We start from the raw sequence: 21,010 nt of genomic DNA on the forward strand, positions 1-21,010 counted from the left end.
TAGTATGTATTTATCATCTTCCCCTGTTATTACAACTTTATAACTCCACATTAGGCCTGACAGCATCCATCTGTTGTGTGTGTGTGTGGTGTGTGTGTGTGTGGTGTGTGTGTGTATGGACTCTGGTGGGGAACGCTGAAGACCTAACCCTCCTGGGGAAGTCCCCTATAGTGTGTGTATCTCTTCCTCCCAGCGGTGGTGAACTGGGTCATGCCTCACTGAATCACTGAATCCTTTCATTGTACTGCAGCCTGACTGTAAGACCATGGACCGTAAAGGATCAAGGGCAATGGATCTGATAGGGATCTCTTTCTAGAAATGCTATAATGACCAGTATGACATCATCAGCATCAGTCACAGATTTAAGGAGTGTCGTTATCTTTATTCTTTTACTTGACTCAAATATGCCGCGTTGCCACTGCTTTAAGCAAAAAAATGAAGACAAGGCTAGAACCATTCTCCATTCCATAATGCAATGTAATGTATTTAAATGCAGTAATATAAGGTCCCTAACCCTGCTGTTTTGTTTCTCTGTGTTGCAGACCCAGTGTGGACAGTAATGACCTCACGGTCCCGGTTGCCAGCTGGCAGTAACCACAATGTCCGAAAGATCGGAGATGGCACAAGACAGCAGCACACAGAGGTGGTCTGTAATGTTCTTTCTGCTGGATTAACACATCAAGCTTCTTCAAAGGTTAACGTACGTACTGTACTATACTAACCCCAGCACCTACACTGACTGTACAGCCCTACATATCACCATAGAGAATGTGACTGAGTTAGGGCCTTCTCTCAAGACTAGTTGTCTATCAAGACTAGTTGTCTATCAATAGGCTGCACATAAACCAAGTGGAAACATAAAGATACATTAGACTTTGTTTCAAGGGGCAATTCCCACTTTTCAACCTCATATTCATTTACCTCCAGCACCATACAGTTTCTAAATATGTGAAAAACGGCACGTTTCTAAGGATCTGTGGTTAAAAAGATAACAAAGGTCCTAAAATGCTTCTCTGTGACATCACAGGGTAGGATTAAAACGAAGAAAAACAGAGGGAGTGGTGTTTCTTGCTCCGCCAAATCTTATAGTGTTTGAAAATGATGTCATTGGGTAGAACCTTTTAACTTTATATATTTTTTCTAAAAATGTAGAAAGGCACCATTTTCACATATGTATACACTGGTATTGTGCTGGAGATAATGCAAATGAGGTTGAAAAGTGGGTGGAGAGTTGCCCTTTAAAGTACAGATGCATTGCAGTAGTAGGGACCCGAAGGAGCCTGGGGTAATTTTAGATATCTGTCATTAATAGCAGCATAGCACAGACACAGCAGAATGTTTGGCATTTTGGTTTCAAAGGAGTCTCCGGGGGGTTACTAGCCGAATGGAGTAAACACTTACACCAGGACTGAACTGCACACATCACAATGGCCTTTCCGACAAGTGTGGGGGGCTATCTGGCCCGTGTGGTGTACCGTGGGTAGGGAAGCAGAGAGAGGAACAATTTAGTGCCAGTCCCCTCTGTGAGGTAATCTTAATTACAACACACACACAGCACCTCAGTCTAACCCCCGAGCATCTCTGTTGCCCCGATACTCTTTGTTCATTCTGGGGCAAAATAAATCTGCTTTCAGCTACTGCCCTCTAATCCCCTGGTCATGAATTAAGATGAGTCCATTTCTGGGACTACAGAGCTGCATTATGGAGTCCTTTGTCTTTACTAGTGCCATGCGGGGTAAACCCAGGTCAATGCTTCACTGCCAGTCAGGATTAGGTGGAACACAGGCCTTATCTCGGGTTGTGTGCATCACGTTTGTGTGCATATGTGTTTCATATGCTTTGTTGGCGTTGATGTCGGTTCTATCCTTCTGGGAACCATCCAGTGTGCACAGACACATCGCTTCTACCCACAGGGGGAAGTCAGTACTGAATGACAACTGACAGCTCCATCATCATGTCCCTCCTGGCATTCTACTGCCACCGCGTGCACCACCTCCAATACCGCACTGCACTGGGAATCTACAAGAAGGCTTCTAACAGGCGTCTGTTTAACTTCTAGAGCTGTAGAGCTTCATTGTTCCAGTTTTCATCTCCGGCCTTTCAGAAGCCCCTCGTTAGCTGGTAGTTTGATTCCCAACGTGGCTGCTGTGCATTAGCCTAGTGGCTGGAGAGAGTATGACTTGATTGCTGCTGACCACTATGGTTAAAGCTAATCTCCAAAGTTGGACGTACAGCACTCTGGATTTAACCCGTTGGTTCCACATAGACTTGTGTGTATTAGGGCTGTTGCGGTTACCGTATTAACGCCACACCGCAGTCATGAGTCATGACCGGCAGTAAAATTCCACGCGTATTTCGTAATCTCCTCTTATGCACTCTGGACATATTGTGGTGGTGCCCAACTGCGCTAACGATCAGTTCACAATGGCCTGGTACTCAGGGCTCTGTTGTCCCTCTAACCACTCTCACATCCAATGCAAATGCACAATCAAAAATCACATCAAACACTTTTCCATCAAAACAATATCATGCTTTTAAAAACTCACATACGCTGTGATGATCAATTTGAAGAAAGAAGTTCAACAGCAGGTTGAAAACTGAGTGGAAAACATGGCCATTGTGGATGTTGTTTCAAAGACTAAAACAAAGAAATGGACAGCGCTTTCAAGGTGATGATTAATTCATATTACGCATAGCAAATAAACAAAACTGATTTAAGATGTCTTTGGTACATAATGACTAGCCTATACTCCCATAATTAAACACATTCGAGTAAACGCCTTTGAGGTGGACTGTATTATTTTGCATACTGGATGGACTGGTTACCTTATGCTACGCTTCCAAAATGTCTATCCACGGGTCACGGAGAGAACTTATAACCCTGGGCTGATGCTGTTGGTTCATTGATTGTGCAGGGCTGCTTACGGTTAGCCTACAATTATAGGAATTAGATTTTTGAATGGCCTAGTAATAGTGCTTTTTTAAAATGTGTTTTTATTAATTAAGGGTGACACAAGACCTTTTTACAGAATATCTCACAACTGTGTATTTCACGTCTCCACTCTCTCCTTCATTACTTTCTTCAGCACACAGAGGCTGTCAACAATTTAGTGAAAGATGTTTCATATTGATGTTTCTGAACAGATTTTCACTTGGTTTCTTGGGTAGTGGCAGGAACAGGGTTTGAGAGCCCACATACAGAGTTTGGGTGGAGATATAACCATCTCGAAGCTTGAGCATGCGCTTCAAACAGTGGTTGATGCGTGGAGTGAAATAAGTGTTCTATTATTTCTCATCTGCTCATATTAAGCACAGCTCCGCTATAAAAACCGAGTAACCTATTCGCGGCATACGGATGTCTTTTTTTCCCCTGTCCCCTGTCCCTGCCCAGTTGATAATGGGCCAATCTTAAATCCAAACTAATTTTACATATTAGTAAAGACAAGATTACATTGAAAATAGTCTGATGGGTGAAAATAGGATCACTTGATGAGAGAACAGCTGTGCAGCCTGAGGCAAGGAACAGAGCGCAAGCTTTTTTAGCGACTTTCTCAAATCATCAATAGCCTATAGTGGCATCATGCAGCCCAATATATTTTGATTTCTACCTGAGGCATTCTAGTTTGTATCATTCACAACTAAAGTTGCCAAATAACTCTACATTTAGCGTCATATTATCACACACTCAACATACGCATTTTCGCTCCGCAATGGGAAAAATATCCTTTCTATTTTATTCAGCAAAAGTTCAATTACATCCTTTTACTATTGACGACAATAACCGGCTGACAAAATGTCATGACTGCCACAGCCCTGGTGGTGTTTACTTATTTATAAAGATACTTAATTATTTCCGTTTTTATTAATTTCCTCTACATTATTGATCACCTAATGTCAGTGGACACAGTCAAACACAGTCAAGGAAAGTACATCTGTTTCAGTGCATGGGGGTCATAGTGAAGCTCCATGGAAATCACTGTTTCAATGAAACATACCAGTCAACTGGTTGGTCCGGCTTCTTTACATTACTGAGAGATTGACGTATGTAGTTGTGGGTGATTGAAACATGCTTTTTCTGCTTTTCCTGCTTTCCTGCCTGGTTGGCATTACAAGGTACACTGGGGATTTAATGGCAGGATATGATTGTGGAGCCTCAGTTGAGATTGAGAAGTATGGTGTTCCTCAAGGCTCAATGTTCGGACCAATGGTCTTCTACCACTAGTAGCCAGTGGGTAGCCTATATGACATTGGCCAATCAAATCAGGCAAGAGAAGTCACTTTCTAGTATAGTTTGTGTTCCTTCCTTCTCCATCTCACATGATCTGGTTCTGTGTTCCAGAAGCCTCGCTGGTTGCATCATTGCCCTGGACTTACTTCTAGAAAGCAGGCGTGAGCTTGTTATGAAAGCTTACAATGCCCAACCTCCAGTTAGAAATCCAGTAGGCTAAGCATTACACATACTTGTGTGATAGTTTTGCAATAACCCTCTATCAATTAAGTATTTTTAGGCTACTCTATTGGAGGTAAAATAACGCTTTATGGCCAACACACTTCCAGTCCCTACGTTGCTTCAGTGATCTGTATTATGAGATAGCCATATGTCTGTCTGGTTTCTCTCCTTGCAGAAGCACCATCAAGGACAGAAGTCCTGCTGGAGTGGAAGTGTTCAAACACCTGGAGCTGACGGAGAGAGACTACTTCGCCCTAGAGCTGGCCGAAACGACTCCTCTAAGACAGTCATATGGGAGGCATCTTATCAGAACCCAGAACCAAATCTTGCTACGCTAGGTAACTAGCTAGCTCCCTCGATCGTTTATTTGAACAGTCTGTCTCACGAGATTAGGTGAGGCCTTGAGATTGTGCAGCAGAACTACATTGCGGTCGGATGGCGCAGAATCACTGATCTACAAATCAACTGGCTTCCGAAATTACTAATTATTATGTGATCAGGATTCAGTGGATCTACGCAGGGCCTTGCTCTGGCTGAGTCCCCTCAAACACGCTGATTGGCAGCATAGCAGCATCTCATGAATAGGCTCTCTCCCAGCCCTGTCAGCAAACTGTGGTTGCTACAGCAAACGGATTTGAGATGCTAAGAAGATTAGTGGGTCATAATCCACTCAAAACAATAGAGTTAAAACAGCGGCGAATAGGTATGTAGAGGCTAACGATTTGTGTTTCTGAAAGTTCACAAATAACAATGCAATTATTCAGTTGTGACTGCTGAAATTCAGACTTTTATACAATGTATATTTTTATGTGATGCTGTCTCGCAAAACCAAGTTGCGAGTTCTATTCTAAACTTGCTCTAATGTTGTGGTAGAAATGTATCTTCCATTTTGTATGCCCTATTTTTCCCTCTTGTCCCATACTGTGTCTGAGGTTGTCTTCATCCATTTTTACAGAGGTGGCTGGATCCAACCAAAACCGATTAGAAAGCAATTAAAAGTATGTTTGATACATTTGGAATATTCTCTAGTATTTTTGAATATTATATTTATAGCTAGTTTTCCATTAATCTGCTTGTTTGTTTTTACTTGGGGGGGTTCTGCCACAGTTTGAACTTTAGGGTTAAATTCTTTTGTAACCGAATCCCCAATAAACTTCAGGAGGAGTATACACGGTAAGTGCTTAATGGTGTGACATAAAATGTAAATGTAAATAAAAAGGCAATACACTATAGGCCTTCCTCTATGCTATCTAGGCTATTCTCCATACAGTTTGGGATTATAAGTGGACTCAAAAGCCTATATTGATCTTGTTGTTCTGGGTCCTTTAGGTACCAGTACTTTTGCAGATTAAACAGGACATACTTAGTGGAAGGTGAGTGTGAATTTGATAAACACACAGCTCCTTATTTGATTGGTTCATTCAAACATTTTAATAATCTTCTTGTGATGAATTTGGAGTAATAACTTGAATCCTGGGCTTGCAGGCTGCCATATCCATACACCACAGCCAGCTTCTTCTTGTTTCACACGCTGTTCAATGCTAAGTACTTAAATAATTCTTTAGCTATTCAAATATACTACTGACTTATGGTCTTTACATTCTGCCTCAAACCGAGGAGTAACTAACTGAATGTATGATGATAGAACATGTTCAGTAGTGTATGTTTCTGTTTCCCTCAATATCCACCATGTGATTTCAAGCGTTGGAGAGTATGGGGGATCAGAGTATTACAGTAGCTTGGAAACCCCAGACCAAAAACAACCATAATACTACTTCCCTTTATAGTACTTGGCTTGTAATGAGGCTGCTTTCATGTAGCCTGGCTGCTGCGGGTCCTTGTTTACTCATTGACCCCAATACGCTGCTGAGGGAGGAGGGAGCAGCACAATCACCACAACCAGGCTGGCAGAAAGGGCAGAAGAACACTGCCCATTGGTTGTTCAGCCCAATAGGCTGGCTGACTGGATGGCTGGGATAACTGGCTGGCTGGCTGACTGGCTGGCTCCCTCGTGGGGTTGTAGTAAACGTATCATGCTATGTGGGAGGTATAGAGGTCGCAGGAGGAAATGGAAAGTGGCCATGGTGGTCTCACCGAAATAACTGTAATAACAATAATAGCATGGAGGGTATTTCACATGTGCCAGTCTGTCTGTCAGTCACAATTCCATTGCAGGATAGTTAGAGTATATTGGGCTATTACTGTCCATTTTCCCCCATTGTTTTCACATACTGATGTAGTTTCTATAAAAATGAAAGAGCAAGGCTATTTATTAATTTATTCACATTATTGAGCTCACATATTTTTCTTAAAGTGCTTTCGGAACGGATGCACTTAACCCCCCAACTTCTCATGTCTGCTCCCCTTTTTCATTACGGAAGACAGGGGTTTGTGTCCAATGGCTAACCCTGTTCCATATATAGTGCACTATTGACCAGAGCCCTAAGAGCTGAGTAAGTGCCCAAAGGGAATAGAAATTACCTTTGGGGACGCCTTAGCAGACTTGTTTATACAGTATGGAAACACTGAGACACTCAGCAGGAGGACTCGTCTCTCTGTCTCTCTTTTTCAAAAACATTGACAAAAAAAAAGGGTGTTTGACTCTCACAAGCTGCAAAGTCCTGCTTCTTTCCGTTTGCACAAAGGAGAAGTTTGACCAGAAAATGAGGAATGAATGGGAGCTGTTACAGGAGGAAGGGAAGGAGAGGCGTGAAGGCCTCATTGTGCTCCTGTGTCACACACACACACACACACACACACACTTACACACTCACACACTGTGTAAGCTTTGTGTTGATGTTGCACTGAGCTAGGGGACTACAGTCACGACGAGAACTTGCCCGGCTACCTCTCCGAATACTCTTTCATCCCCAATGCACCACAAGACTTTGAGAACGAGATTCTCAAACAGCATCAGCAACGTGCAAGTAAGATGCAAACTCTCAGATATTGTGTTGTAGATACATCGGGAGAAACAGGAAATGCACAAAAAAGATCAAGTAACTTCTAGATTAAACAGGAATGGACTGCTCCATTCACTGCAGCTGAGGCTGAGGCGGTCTCAGACCTTTGTGCCCAGGTCAGAACAAGGGCTGTCATTGTTTACCCTCTCACACAGAGATGGTAGGGTGGCCTACTCTCGCTCTCTGAATGGCCTGTGTGGGAGCCAACTAAGGTCTCTCTCTCTCTTGCTCTCTCTCCCTACTCTCACACTCTCTCTGTCTTTCTTTTCAGGGGACTGTCTCCTGCCCAGTCAGAGTTCAACTATCTAAACACAGCACGGACACTGAGAGCTCTATGGGAGTCCAATTGCACTATGCAAGGGTAAGTGTTCAGGTGTGCAATGGAGTGATGCATGCACTATGGCTTCCGAACAACCTTCTTCAATGTGGTTTCATTAGACAGTGTGGTGGTTATACCCTCCTCCATTTAACAACTATTGAGTTTCTGTTAAGTAGATCCCATCCATAGGAAGTCAGAAAGCTGGGTACTTTTTCAAACCTCCGTGTCCCCTTTTTCCCTCCTCGTTACAGGATCAAAGCAACACTGAGATTTTAATCGGAGTGATGTCAACTGGGATTCATTACTATAAGAACAGGGTACGAATCAACTGCTTTCCATGGTGAGTCAAATCAATTGAGTATGTTTCAACATTCTGCTTCACCGTCTCCATATAGGGGCCATTGGAGGGGACACACAGAACCTAAAGAGTATTATAAACTGGGTGGTTCGGAGCCCTTAATGCTGATTTTGACAGCTGTGGTATATCAGACCGTGATACAACAGGTATGACAAAAATATGGATTTGTACTGCTCTAATTACGTTGGTAACGAAATATAGATAGCAATAAGGTACCTCGGGGGTTTGTGTATGGCCAATATGACCACGCTAGGGTACGGTTTGGCACTCCATGTTTGCATCGGTGCAGAACAAGCCCTAGCCGTGGTGCATATTGGCCACATATCTCCACACCTCTCTGGCCTTATTGCTTAAGTAAAACAGTAGCAAACGTAGCATGAAAGCGATAATGAATCAATAGCTGTTTAACGATGCTCTACTACTTTCCATGGTCCAGATTCAGCCACAACTTCTATTGTGCAGGCTAACTCTACTGTAGTGACAACATGAGCCCTCTCTCCCCACTGTTTGATCTTGCCCACTCCCTTTGATGGTACAGTACAGTGAGAGTTTATCTTCATGAAAAAGAGACTTCTGAAGAAATGAGTAATAGTGTAATTGTGTCAGTTGTCACAATGCCGTCTATATTTAGATTCTCTCTCTGAGTCATGCTTTAAGGAACCAGGGAAATAGGCCAGCAGGCAGAATGGAACTATAGAACACTGAACATACAGAACATAATCTGAAAATGATTGGTTTCTGATGAAAGAATAGATTCTTATGGAGATAACATGGGTGGCAAAGAGGAATATGTATTCTATACGCTTATCCATTAGCTTCAGAACACTGGATATGGTCTCTGTTATCATGAAATAAAAGGAGAGATTCCTTCCTATGGGTAGATAATAGCTTCTCTTTCTTTCTTTCTTTCTTTCTTTCTTTCTTTCTTTCTTTCTTTCTTTCTTTTCCAGGCTACAGATTGTAAAGATCTCGTTTAAATGTAGACAATTTTTATTCAACTCAGAAGAGAATTGGTAAGTATGTCCTGATTTCAACTGTGATTACATCCCTACTATTAGGAGAGAGCTCAAATTCTCTCTCATCATTATTCATTGAGAATACATAATGCACCTTGTGTGTGCTAGGCTGGTCATAATGAAACTAAATCTAAAATCATTTGATCCCAACTAGGGCTTCCTAGCTAGTGGAATACACAAAAAACACTTTAAAAGCTGTTGTACAGTACTTAACATCTAAGATTAAATGATGTGAATGCGCTATAATTCATGTATCCGAGTAGAGAAGTACTACAGAAAACCATAGTGTCTAGCCTAAAGCTACTCATGGCCGCCATGCAAGTCGAAGGGTGATTTCTTCCTCTGTATCCATGTTCTTTTAGGTGATCAGTGACATCAGTTTGATCATATGTGATAATCACACACACACCGACTGTGCCATGCTTCATGCTGTACTGTACGCCCTAAGTGTGCTGAGAGGCCACCACTGACCTCTCTCTCTCCCTCCTCCCCCCGCCCTCTCTCTCTCTCCTCCCTCCCTCGCCCTCCTCTCTCCCTCCCTCCCTCCTCCCTCGCCCTCTCTCTCGTCCTACTCCCCTGCCCTCTCTTCCTCCCTCCCTCCCTCGCCCTCTCCTCTCTGTCTCTCTCTCTCTCTCCCTTCTCGCCCTCTCTCCTCGCCTCGGCCTCTCTCTTCCTCCCTCCCTCCCTCGCCCTCTCTGGCTCTCTCTGTCTCTCTCTCTCTCCCTTCCTCCCTCGCCCTCTCTCCCTCCCTCCCTAGCCCTCTCTCTCTCTCCCTCCCTCCCTCTCCAGAATGAGCGAGGCCTGTTAACCTTTAACATGGTGAACTACCGAGCCTGTAAGAACCTATGGAAGGCCTGTGGAGAGTACCACACCTTCTTCAGACTGGACCGACCCTTACCACCACAGAAGAACTTCTTTGACATGTCTTCCAACTGGGCTCGGGCAAGCTTCACTGGTGAGTAGGCCAGGGAATGTGTCATTGTGTCCCAAATTACACCCTATCCCTTTATATTGTGCACTACTTTTTGATTAGGCCCTGTTTTGGACTCTGCCTGGGCATAGTCTCTGGTGATATTAATATGTGTTTTGAAAGAGAGTCCGTGATCACGTTTGTGATCCCAGCAGGCAGAACTGGCTGTAATGATGGCATTTTGCAATTAATTTTTCCCGCAAAGATTATGTTTGTTTGTCAATGTTATACATGAGTCTTGTCAATTATAGTGTGTGTAACTGTATAGCTACTGTCTAAAGGTGTGTAAACCTCAACAAGAGAAAACAATGAGGGTTCTGTGGTTGTCCCCTTAGGAGAACCCTTTGTTTCCAGGTAGAACCCTCTGTGGAAAGGGTTCTACATGAAACCAAAAGTTTCTACCTGGAACCAAAAGGGTTTCTTCAAAGGGTTTTCCTATGGGGAAAGCTTCGAAGAACCCTTTTGGTTCTAGATAGCACCTTTTTTCTAAAGAGTGAAAAGGCTAACATTGCCTAATCCTTTCAATCCCCCTGACTCACTCAGTTTCAGATCCAGTCCTTCTAATTCGGTATTTACCCCTCAGGATAACACATCATTTTGTTGAAGCTATTTACTTATTTTTGGACCAATCATGACCAGGTGCCATTTGACCTATGTACAAGGCGATCACAGAAATCGTATGGGCTGGGGTTTGCATAACACAGGAATATGTTTACTGTGCCTCACAACTGCCAGTAGAGACCCAAAGCTCCAGTCCTCTCAGCTTACAATGCCATCATGCCAGATGCAGTGACTGACAAATAATGTGTGACAGATAAAGAGAACTATGGTTTCACACTGGGGTGTGTCCTTCTTAACACTTCTGCTGGCTCAATCACAATACACTTGTAAAATGTCTAAAGAAAGTAGGCAGTGCAACACTGGTTTTGGTCCCCTCTTACTCCAGGAAATGAAAGTGTGAGGGCAGAGGTTAAGGCGGTGAGTGTTTTCCGTTTAAATGTTAAAAATTTATCTTCTGTGTTATATGGCAGTGGGAGGACAGAGGTGCAGTCTGTCCAGTACGGCAAGGAGTAAGTGGCATCAAGGACAGGGTGTTCGGCCAGGTAGCACACATTCTGAAACCCAAATGAAGTGACGCTATTGCGCACTAATAGTAAGAGAATGACATCAGAGATGTGAGAACACATATGGGATGGCGGAATTCTTCCACTGAATAATGACCAAAAGTCTAGTTGTAAACAGTTTTCATCCCTAAATTGAAATCACGATGACACTGTTTTACCTGCTGCAGTCCAATCTATCAATAACAATGACCTCCATATCAGCTTCAACCCATGTGGTCTCCCAGTAAGCCCTTGGTGCGGAGGCTGGTGGGTGGAGGGATGGACTGGGAGTCAGTCAGCCGGACCTCCAGAGCCTCTCTGTCTGACGACCGTCTAGACCCATGAGCCTGCCTACACGCTCCCCACCAGGCACCCCCAACCAGTGAGTAGCCCTAACCCCCTAAGTGTAAGCAAACAGCATTCCCTTCGTTTCAAATCCATGAGCTGGACACTGAAACAAGTGCACACTTCGGGAGACGGAGGGGTAAGTAGGGCGGCAGGTAAGCATTAGTGGTTAAGAGCGTTGTGCCAGTAACCGAAAGGTTGCTGGTTTAATTCTTCATAGGTGAAAGAGATCGTCTGGGTGCCCTTGAGCAAGGCACTTAACCCTAATTGATGTATAGTCGCTCTGGATAAGAGCGTCTGCTAAATGACTAAAATGTAAAATGTAAATGTAAGGAAATTGGGCTATAGATGTAATCTGACTGTTGAGGAGGAGGAGCAATGTCAAGTACCTCTAAATAACGTTAGATGACAGTACACACGGGTACCTTTTACATGTTCTCCTCTCTCTCTCTCCTCTTTGTCTCAGCAGGAACTCCAAGTTTGAAACAAGAGCACCTGCGGCCGTCTCCGTGGGACACCTGCTGGACCATGTGATCTACCACGACCATGCCTCGCCCTGCCAAACCTTCACCAATCACAAGTCAGCCTCTTAACCCAGGCCAACTCCATCAGCCTAGGATTCACCCCGTAGTCTGTTCTGACACACACACACACACACACACACACACACACACGGCCATTTCAAACCAAAAGAACTAGGCCATGAGCATCTTTATCTCAGAGACCAGATCTGGTTGAATGTCCTTATACACACGTACACACACACACACATACACACACACCGCCTCTAATTTTCTATGTTCTTTACAAACCATTTGTTTTTTATTATGTAAATACCCCGGGGCTGTAAGCACCAAGCTCTGCCTGCCTGAAGACTACAAAATAGGCCTCTTTCATGGCCTTGTCATTTAAGCGTCCATAATGAGGTTGGAACTGGGCAGGCAGGCTGAAGCCAAAGAGCTGCAGCAGTAGGGTTGAGGCTGCAGGCACATCACAATGGTGAATGCTTGTTATGTTAATAAGACAGAGACAGTGTGGGCTGAACCATTGCAAATCTTCTCATAACCCAGCAAGGAAATATGCCATTAGCTTCAGTTTCTCTTTCCCTCTTGTAAAATGAAGGATGGTGACACACAGACAGTATTCTCTGCATGTGTATTTGAGAAAGAGCAGAAATCTTTGAAGTAGTTTGGCATGTTTGTTTTCGACTTTGATCGTTTTTTTCTCCTGTCTCTCTCTCTCTCTCTCTCTCTCTCTTTCTCTCTCTCTTTTTCTCTCTCTCTCTTTCTCCTCTCTCTCTCTCTCTCTCTCTCTCTCTCTCTCTCTCTCTCTCTCTCTCTCTCTCTCTCTCTCTGCCTCTCTCTCTCTCTCTCTCTCTCTCTCTCTCTCTCTCTCTCTCTCTCTCTCTCTCTCTCTCTCTCTCTCTCTCTCTCTCTCTCTCTCTTTTTTCTTTGTTTCGAGATCGTTTTCTTTCTCTCACTATCTCTCTCTCTCTCTTTCTTTCTCTCTCTCTCTCTCTCTCTCTCACCTCTCCCTCTCTCTCTGTCTCTCTCTCTCTCACTCTCTCTCTCTCTCAACTCTCTCTCTCTCTCTCTCGCTCTCGCTCTTTCCCTCTTTTCTTTGGATAAGCGCTTCTCCAATTGTGTACCTGTGCGTGTCATTTTGACCTTATCACTCTCTGTGGTCCTCGTGTATCTCGTGTAGACTCCTTTTGAGGAGTCTGTAGCACTAGACGCTGTTTGTTTTTGGTGAGTGCTGTCCCAACCAGCAACCTCCCACCAGGATCTGTGCTCCAGGGCTGCTCAGAGGCAGACAGCAGGCTAAACAACATGGATGCTCTCTGACTGGGGGGAAAGTACATGAACACACAAGCTGAGGGTAATATGCTGGTGGGACACACAGCGCCTCTCCAAGAGCTAGTAAGCTGTTCTAGTACACAGGCTGAGGCTATGCATGAGCAATGATAGGAAATAGGGGAAGACTTCCTATGAACTGAGAACCCTCTGCTCTGACTGAGCCTTGTAATGATTCAGTGGACACAGAATATGATTATTACCTTCTGAGAAATGGGTTACGTTAGAAAGGAAAGTATTCCATTGAGAGGTTAAGCTCTGGAACATGACAGTTTCCACTGTGTGTAGTTAATGTTGAGTCAGAGAGCTCTCGACTAAGTGTGTGTGTGTGTGTGTTTCCAGGTTCATATATAACACTAAAAGGGGAGTTAACACACATACGCATCATTTATATTAATTTACTTATTCTCAATAAAGCCTGCACTAGGTTGATGTTTGGATATATGCTGTAATAGAATTTTTTGCTGGCAGACTCATTTGGATTTGTTCTGTGTCCGAGGTCACCAGACTCGACCATCGACTTGGCCAGCCGCTCCCGCTCTGCCCCTAAGCAGACCAGGAGGCCTCTGTCCAGCTGGGTCCCAGTCCCACTCTCAGCAGGGAGTTGGACAACCACATCAATGAGGCTGTATGACACACCTCTGTCAGAAGACAAGATATGGCCAGAGAGAAAGACCTACACACAGCACACACACTCACGCACACACACATAGTGATTGCTAGTTAGTAAAACCAACGAGAGGCATCTTTGTACATGTTCCTACATTTTCGTTTTACTAAAACGTTGTTTTGTGCTTCTTGCTTTGTGTTTTTTTCTTCTCAACCTCACAGCCCAATGGGAGTGGTTTCCTCATGACAATCTGTGTTAATGTAAAATGTGCCCCGATGAACAAGGACGATTTGGATTCAATGTGAAGGGGTGGGCTGGACCAGAAAAGATGCCTTGATCGGTCCGAGTGGCCCCGGGAACAAAGGGCACGCGTGTCGTACTACCTGGGCCACCATCACTGCCAAACCCCTGAACTTCTCAAATGACTTTCACAGATAATGAATAATGAAAAATAACACCCGTTCTCTTCTATTCTGATTTAATGCCCTCCCCAGGCTGACCTGTGTGTTCCCGGCTGAACTGAGGGGGCATGGTGGTTCTGATCAACGGTCCAGGACATCAACACACACCCACGACCAGGTGGTCATGTTCATCAAGGCCAGCTGTGAGGAGGAAAGCGACTCAGGAGAACTGAACCCGCCACTGGTCAGACCCAACGGTGAGAGAAGGCAGGCAACCTTGTGGTCCTTTATGGTCCTTTATGATCCTTTGCGGTCCTCTGTAGCTCAGTTGGTAGAGCATTACTTGTAAGGATAGTGAGTTTAATTCGGGATACCCATATATATAAGAAAAAGTATGAGCGCATGACTAAAGTCACTTTGGATCAAATCTTTTACTAAATGGCATGTATTATTATTAGATTTTTTGTGGATGTCCCTGAAACAAGAAGGAGTGAGGACCATAGCTTACCTGTCCCTGAAACAAGAGGTAGAGGACAGCAAAGCTTTTCTCCTGAAACAAGAGAGTGAGGACCATAGCTTGCCTGTCCCTGAAACAAAAGAGGAGTAGGGACCATAGCTTGCCTGTCCCTGAAACAAGAGGGAGTGAGGGACCATAGCTTGCCTGTCCCTGAAACAAGAGAGTGAGGGACCCGCAGCTTGCCTGTCTATATTGAGTCAATACAGATCCACTATACTATAGGCATTGGTTTTGATTAAAGTTGGAATCGCTGGGTGAAACTGCCACGTCCGTTTGTGATATTACAACAACAAAGACAGTACTTCAAACAACAAACACTGATTTATTTCACCGGACATCACTGCATGCGTGATAGAACAGAAGAGTATGTGCTACGATTTTTTTAAATTAAGTTTCTGGGCTCATCTTTTCAAAACCAAAACAACATCAAATGCGCTTGAGGCAGCTATTGGCGCTATCTCGCCTAATGCGGATCTCAGCTTTAAGGCAAAGCATCCAGTCCCCGGCAGTGTAATCACTTAGGAGGGGCCCGTTTTTGAATTTGTTTTTTGCCTTTTTGCCACACCCTTTCTTTGTTTTGCTGTTGTTGGGGGTAGTTTTTCTAGTGCCTGTCACCTGCAATGGATGTGCAGTGTTCCAACCATGCTGTCATCCTTCCTGTTGTTCACTCCAGCCATGTATGACCTGGTGGAGGAGAAGCTGGAGGATGGAGATACAGAGTCTAACTACCAGTACTCCCCCAGAGAGGGCTTCCCAGGACCAGCCCCAGCCAGACCACCACCCACATCCTGCTGGAGGACTCATACTACAGCTGAAAGAAGGCAGGCACTGGGGCGTGCAGCAGGTTGATGTTAGTCATATTTACATATGATGTATAATATACTACAATATATAGTTTATGTTTAGCTGAAGAGGGCCTGAGTACTTGGAAGGTTGAAGATTTATTAGGATGAATCTTGTCCCTGGAGGCAGAGCTGACCGATTTCCGCTAGATGGGCCAGTTGCAAAGTCAAAATTGGCTATATTGTAAAAATTCATGAAAACAAAAATTATATTTTGGACTTCATGTATAGGGTTGAGCATAAGGTTAACAGTGTGGTATATATTTTTGTTGTTGTTGTGTTTTTTTTTTTTGGGGGTGGGAAGTTTAAATCAGATTTCATGACTTTGTTGCTGTGCCAGCGACTTCGCTGCAGAGCTGCCTCCCAGCCTGAGTCATCCCAATAAGATTTCATTAATGAGAATTTGGCAGGTAGCCTAATGGTTGAGCAACAAAGTGAAAATATGTAGATTTGCCCATGAGCGAAGTACTTAACCTAATTGCTCCGGGATCGCCGTTGACAATGGCTGACCCTGGGCGTGACCCCACTCTCCGAGTGTCTCAGAGGAGTTAGGATATGCAAGAAAACACATGGAATAGGACAAATATAAGCACCCACCAAATTATATTATAATGAAATGCCAACCTGCAGTACTGGGTCATTAGCACAGTCTGATCAAATATTTTTATAACTAATTTGAAATTACACCACGGTGTTGTTTCCAGTGAACAAATGAAGCATAGTGGGTAGAACAAGCAAGGAGGTGGGCAGAGCCAAGCACGAGCTAGTGCGTTCCCTATTGGTGTATTTTAGCATGTATTTGCATAATTCCGTTAGGGAACGCCTACTCTGTGAAGTGCTAGTGCAATAACTCAATTAGCCCTTGCCTCCTTCTAAACAACGCAATTTTGGGGAAGCGTTGGCAAAGGGTAAAGTTCTGAGCAGTTCACTCTGTCCGTAAAGCAGATTCTTGTTTTGGGAACAGAATACTGTATTGAGCTCAAATGTTTCTTTGATGAGGTCTGACAGAATGTAGGCCCAGTTCATCTCACAGCCATACTCTCCTACTGCCGGCCACCAAGCTTCCTCTCCTCCTTATATTTGGTGTGGGGTGGAATTCCAATGGGATGCTTCAGATTTATACATCCCGAGTGTAACATCTGGCTCCTTGCTCTGTCTGTTGTGGGATGTTAGTCCACTCATACTAACTACAGTATTATGCTTGTTGTTCACATGGGCCAAATAACTAGTGGCTTCTGTGGCCCCATGGCCCTTGTGTCTCAGCTGCTCCCAGTCCACTTTGATATTATCATGCGATTGGTTATTCAAAGTTTCCACTGGTTCTAGAATGTATTTCCCATTGCACATGGCTAAGACTGATCAGATAGCATCTAGTCATTAACCAGAAGAGAGAGAGAGGAAGAGAGTGAAATGAGAGAGGAAAGGAAATATTGAAAGTTTATTGCTTCCTGTTATTGTTCCACACTACCTCAAACGTTTCCTGTTTGTGTTCCACTGATGGGTTATCAGTGAGAATTGTAGTTTAGAGTAACCCTAGAAACCAAGCTCATGTCAGGCCCAGTCTGAACTAGGTTAACTTATGACAAATGTTAACCATTGTTTTTTTGTTTTGATGTTTTATAAGCAACTCTACCGGAAAAAGGCCTGGATTGACAATGTCGCTGTGCGAAATTACCTCAGAACATTTCCAAAAATCGATATCGAGACATTTACACCATGTGGCATTATACTGAACCATCAGAACGGCGTCTTCTGTCGCATATCTCTTCCCTCATACAATGATGTACGTAAATGCCCTCCCTAATACTCACCTGCCACCCCTTTCCTCTCTTCCTGTATCTGCTGTCTCACAGATGATGCAACCAGGGTTGTCTGAAGGGCGAGGATGAGGGACTATATCAGTAAATTACATCAATGTGAAGGCCTTCTCCTTCTTCTTTTCTTGATACTCAACACTCTTTGATATATACGCCACAATATTTGATTTTATTACCAAGGCCGCAACACCTTCCTTGACTAGGTAATGAATATCTCACACCAGACTTCAAACACCCCGGAAAGAGACATTGACTAACTTTTGCTTGATAGATACTCAACACTGTCAATGCCTAAATACATCAGAAGACCATTTTTTAGGCCCAAACATGGATTATGCTTTCATTTATGAATTTGCCAATATGCAGCTATACATATGTGTATATTTGCCAACCCCATGCCATTCTCCTGGCCCATAGATGGTGATCAGCGTCCAGTGCTGTAAACCGCTACATCGCGTGCCCAGGGCCCTCTGCCAGGCCTGCTCTGACTGGAGGATGACTTGGGAGCAGGGCTCCAGCACTTGGTGGTCATGCTCACCACGCAGGTGGGAGGCGGGTATGTCGTCCCCAACCAGGGTTTCAGGGTTGCTCTCTACGTTTCAGCCCCTTCCCAATGCTTTTGGTCTTGTTTTGGAATTTCTAGTGGTAACATATGAGGTGGAAATTAAAGACATTTCCATTCCCCCTGAAAATAGACAAACTATACTTCCTGCCCATATTCAATTATCCTTTTGTTTCATTCCCAGGTGAAGTGTCATCAGTATTGGCCCAACCCTGGTGCCATCGCTACCCATGGGGACTTCCCGGAGTGTCCTGTGTGACAGAAGAAGGAAATCAGCATTTCTGGTCAGAGAGATAACTCTTTAACACCTGGAAGTACAGGACCATTTCTTGTATAATCTCTTATGGACAGACTAAATAAACATCGAGCATCTGACCAAAATTACTTGAGATTTTATTTCTGGGTTAACAAACATTACTTTTGCACTTAGTGGCTTTGTACCAGAAAAAGTATAAAAAACATAATAAGCCATTTGAATGATTGATTGATTCTATTCCAGAGTGAGGAGAGCAGACCGCTGACTCAGATCCAGTACATGGCCTGGCCTGACCACGGTGTCCCAGACTGACTACACTGACTTCCTGGACTTTGTCAGTCTGGTTCGAGGCAAGAGGGAGGGCAAGGAGGCAGTGATAGTACACTGCAGGTAAGTTCTCACACAAACGCTGCACTCACTAAGTAAGCTCTTATCCCCTCAACTAACATCTGTAAGCCATCTCACTGTTGATACAGCTTTGAAGTAAGTCTAAGGCCTTTTACACAACATGCTAAAGAATATAAGCTTCTTTGTACATCTGCCTCATAACCTGACTTAAAGAAAAGCATTTTCCCTTTTTACTTGAATCAAGACGATAAGACACTTGCATGTTGTTGTAGCAACAGTGATTGATTACAGTGTAATTGGGGATTGATTTGAATCCTCTTCTATCATTGCTGCCATCTTCAGCCTTGTCTCACTCTCCTCGTCCTCTGTGCAGCGCTGGGACAGTCGGACGGGGGTGCTCATCACCATGGAAACAGCCATGTGTTTGATTGAGTGGAATCAGCCCGTGTATCCGTTGGATATCGTGAGGACAATGAGAGCCAGAGGGGCCATGATCAGACCCGGTAATCTAATCTGTGATGCATAGATGCATAACAATGAGACTATAAAGAGAACAGCAGAGGCTCTATCCTCAATGACAGGTTGGTTGTTTAGCAGCAAAGCCGTAGCGTGTGCAACTATTGGGGCAAGATGGGGTTGGCTTAGATCAGGGCCTCAAGCTTTTCTAGCATGAGAGCTACTTTTTTAAAATTAATCATGTAGTGAGCTACATATATTTTTTAGCTTTCAAATCAGTATTTTATTGTCCTCTACCCTGCAACTCTTCCCGGGTCCTTGGTGTACAATATATTTATTTTCTGTCAATAAACCTAGTAAAGTAATGCTTAATAAACAATTCTAATTTGTATTTTCCAGATTCCGTTATCTCGTAAAGTTGTGTCTGGTTTAGCTTCATGACACAAGTAATCATGATATACAGTACCAGTCAAAAGTTTGGACACACACCTACTCATTCCCAGGCTTTTTCTTAAATTTTACTATTTTCTACATTGTAGAATAATAGTGAAGACATCAAAACTATGAAATATACATGTATGGAATCATGTAGTAACCAAAAAAAGTGTTAAACAAATCAAAATATATTTTATATTTGAGATTCTTCAAGTAGCCACCCTTTGCCTTGATGACAGCTTTTAACCTCTTGGTCAAATAAGACTGTAAAATCACCAGAGTTTTTAATAAAAATTTGTTTAATTTTGGAAATCTGTTCCCAAAAGCATTCCCACGAATAAAAGAGATGTGAACATGTCGCAATGTAATCAAGGTATGAAATTATTGTTATTTTTTAATTACAGTCTCTTATTGGGCTTAGTTGTGGTCAATTTGTAGTCCCCTGTAGCTCAGTTGGTAGAGCATGGCGCTTGCACTTGAAGGTTGTGAGTTCGTTTCCCACAGGGGGACAGTATGAAAAATGTATGCACTGTAAATTCGCTCTGGATACAGGCAAATCTGCTAAATGACTAAAATGTAAATGTAAATTTGCAGTGTACATATTATTATAATTATGTTCTGGCCCCCGACCATCCGCTCCGACAAAAAATCGTCCACAGCGGCTGAATCTAGTTACTCTATGACCTTAAGTGTCAAATGCTACAGTTATCACTGTGTAACTACTGTACACACTCCCGACTGTACCATGAATACAGGAAGTGATCATTTTCATCAGTGCAGAGTCACTCTCATTTAACCTCAGTCCTGCTGCTCTGTTTTCTTCCAGAGCCAGTACAGGTTTGTCTGTGAGGCGATCCTCAAGGTGTATGAGGAGGAACTGGTCAAACCCCTGACGCCCACAAAGCCCCTGACATCCATAGAGTCTCTGGCCTTACAAAGGCCCCTGACATCCATAGAGTCTCTGACACCTACAAAGCCCCTGACATCCATAGAGTCTCTGACACCTACAAAGGCCCTGACATGCATGAGTCTCAGCCACCTACGACCCCTGACATCATAGAGTCTCTGACACCTACAAGGCCATGACACCCTTAGAGTCTCTGACACCCACAAAGCCAGAGGTAAGAGACAGACAGAAGTCGGCTTTGACCCTGCTGGGACTGACTGACTGATTGACTGACTGTTACAGGGCTGCATTTGCCTAAACACCACCCTCTTCTTCCACAGCCTGTCTGTCTATCTGTCTGTCTTGAGCCTGTCTGTCTGGCTCCCTCAGTCTCAGTCACAATAGTCTCTTCCCACATCATACCTTGAGTCTGGCAAGAGAGACTACAGTAGCAACCATGGAGGCGACTGCAGACAACCACTCGGAACTGGCCTGTGAGGAAA

The 21,010-nt window shown here is 43.8% G+C and overlaps 1 pseudogene; it reads left to right on the plus strand.

Annotated features, from left to right (window-relative positions):
- The first annotated feature begins 265 nt into the window (after positions 1-265).
- LOC123484903 lies at positions 266-20,681 on the plus strand (annotated as a pseudogene).
- Positions 20,682-21,010: the final 329 nt, after the last annotated feature.

The sequence above is a fragment of the Coregonus clupeaformis genome, unplaced genomic scaffold, assembly GCF_020615455.1.
Source record: "Coregonus clupeaformis isolate EN_2021a unplaced genomic scaffold, ASM2061545v1 scaf0490, whole genome shotgun sequence".
Classification (NCBI taxonomy): domain Eukaryota; kingdom Metazoa; phylum Chordata; class Actinopteri; order Salmoniformes; family Salmonidae; genus Coregonus; species Coregonus clupeaformis.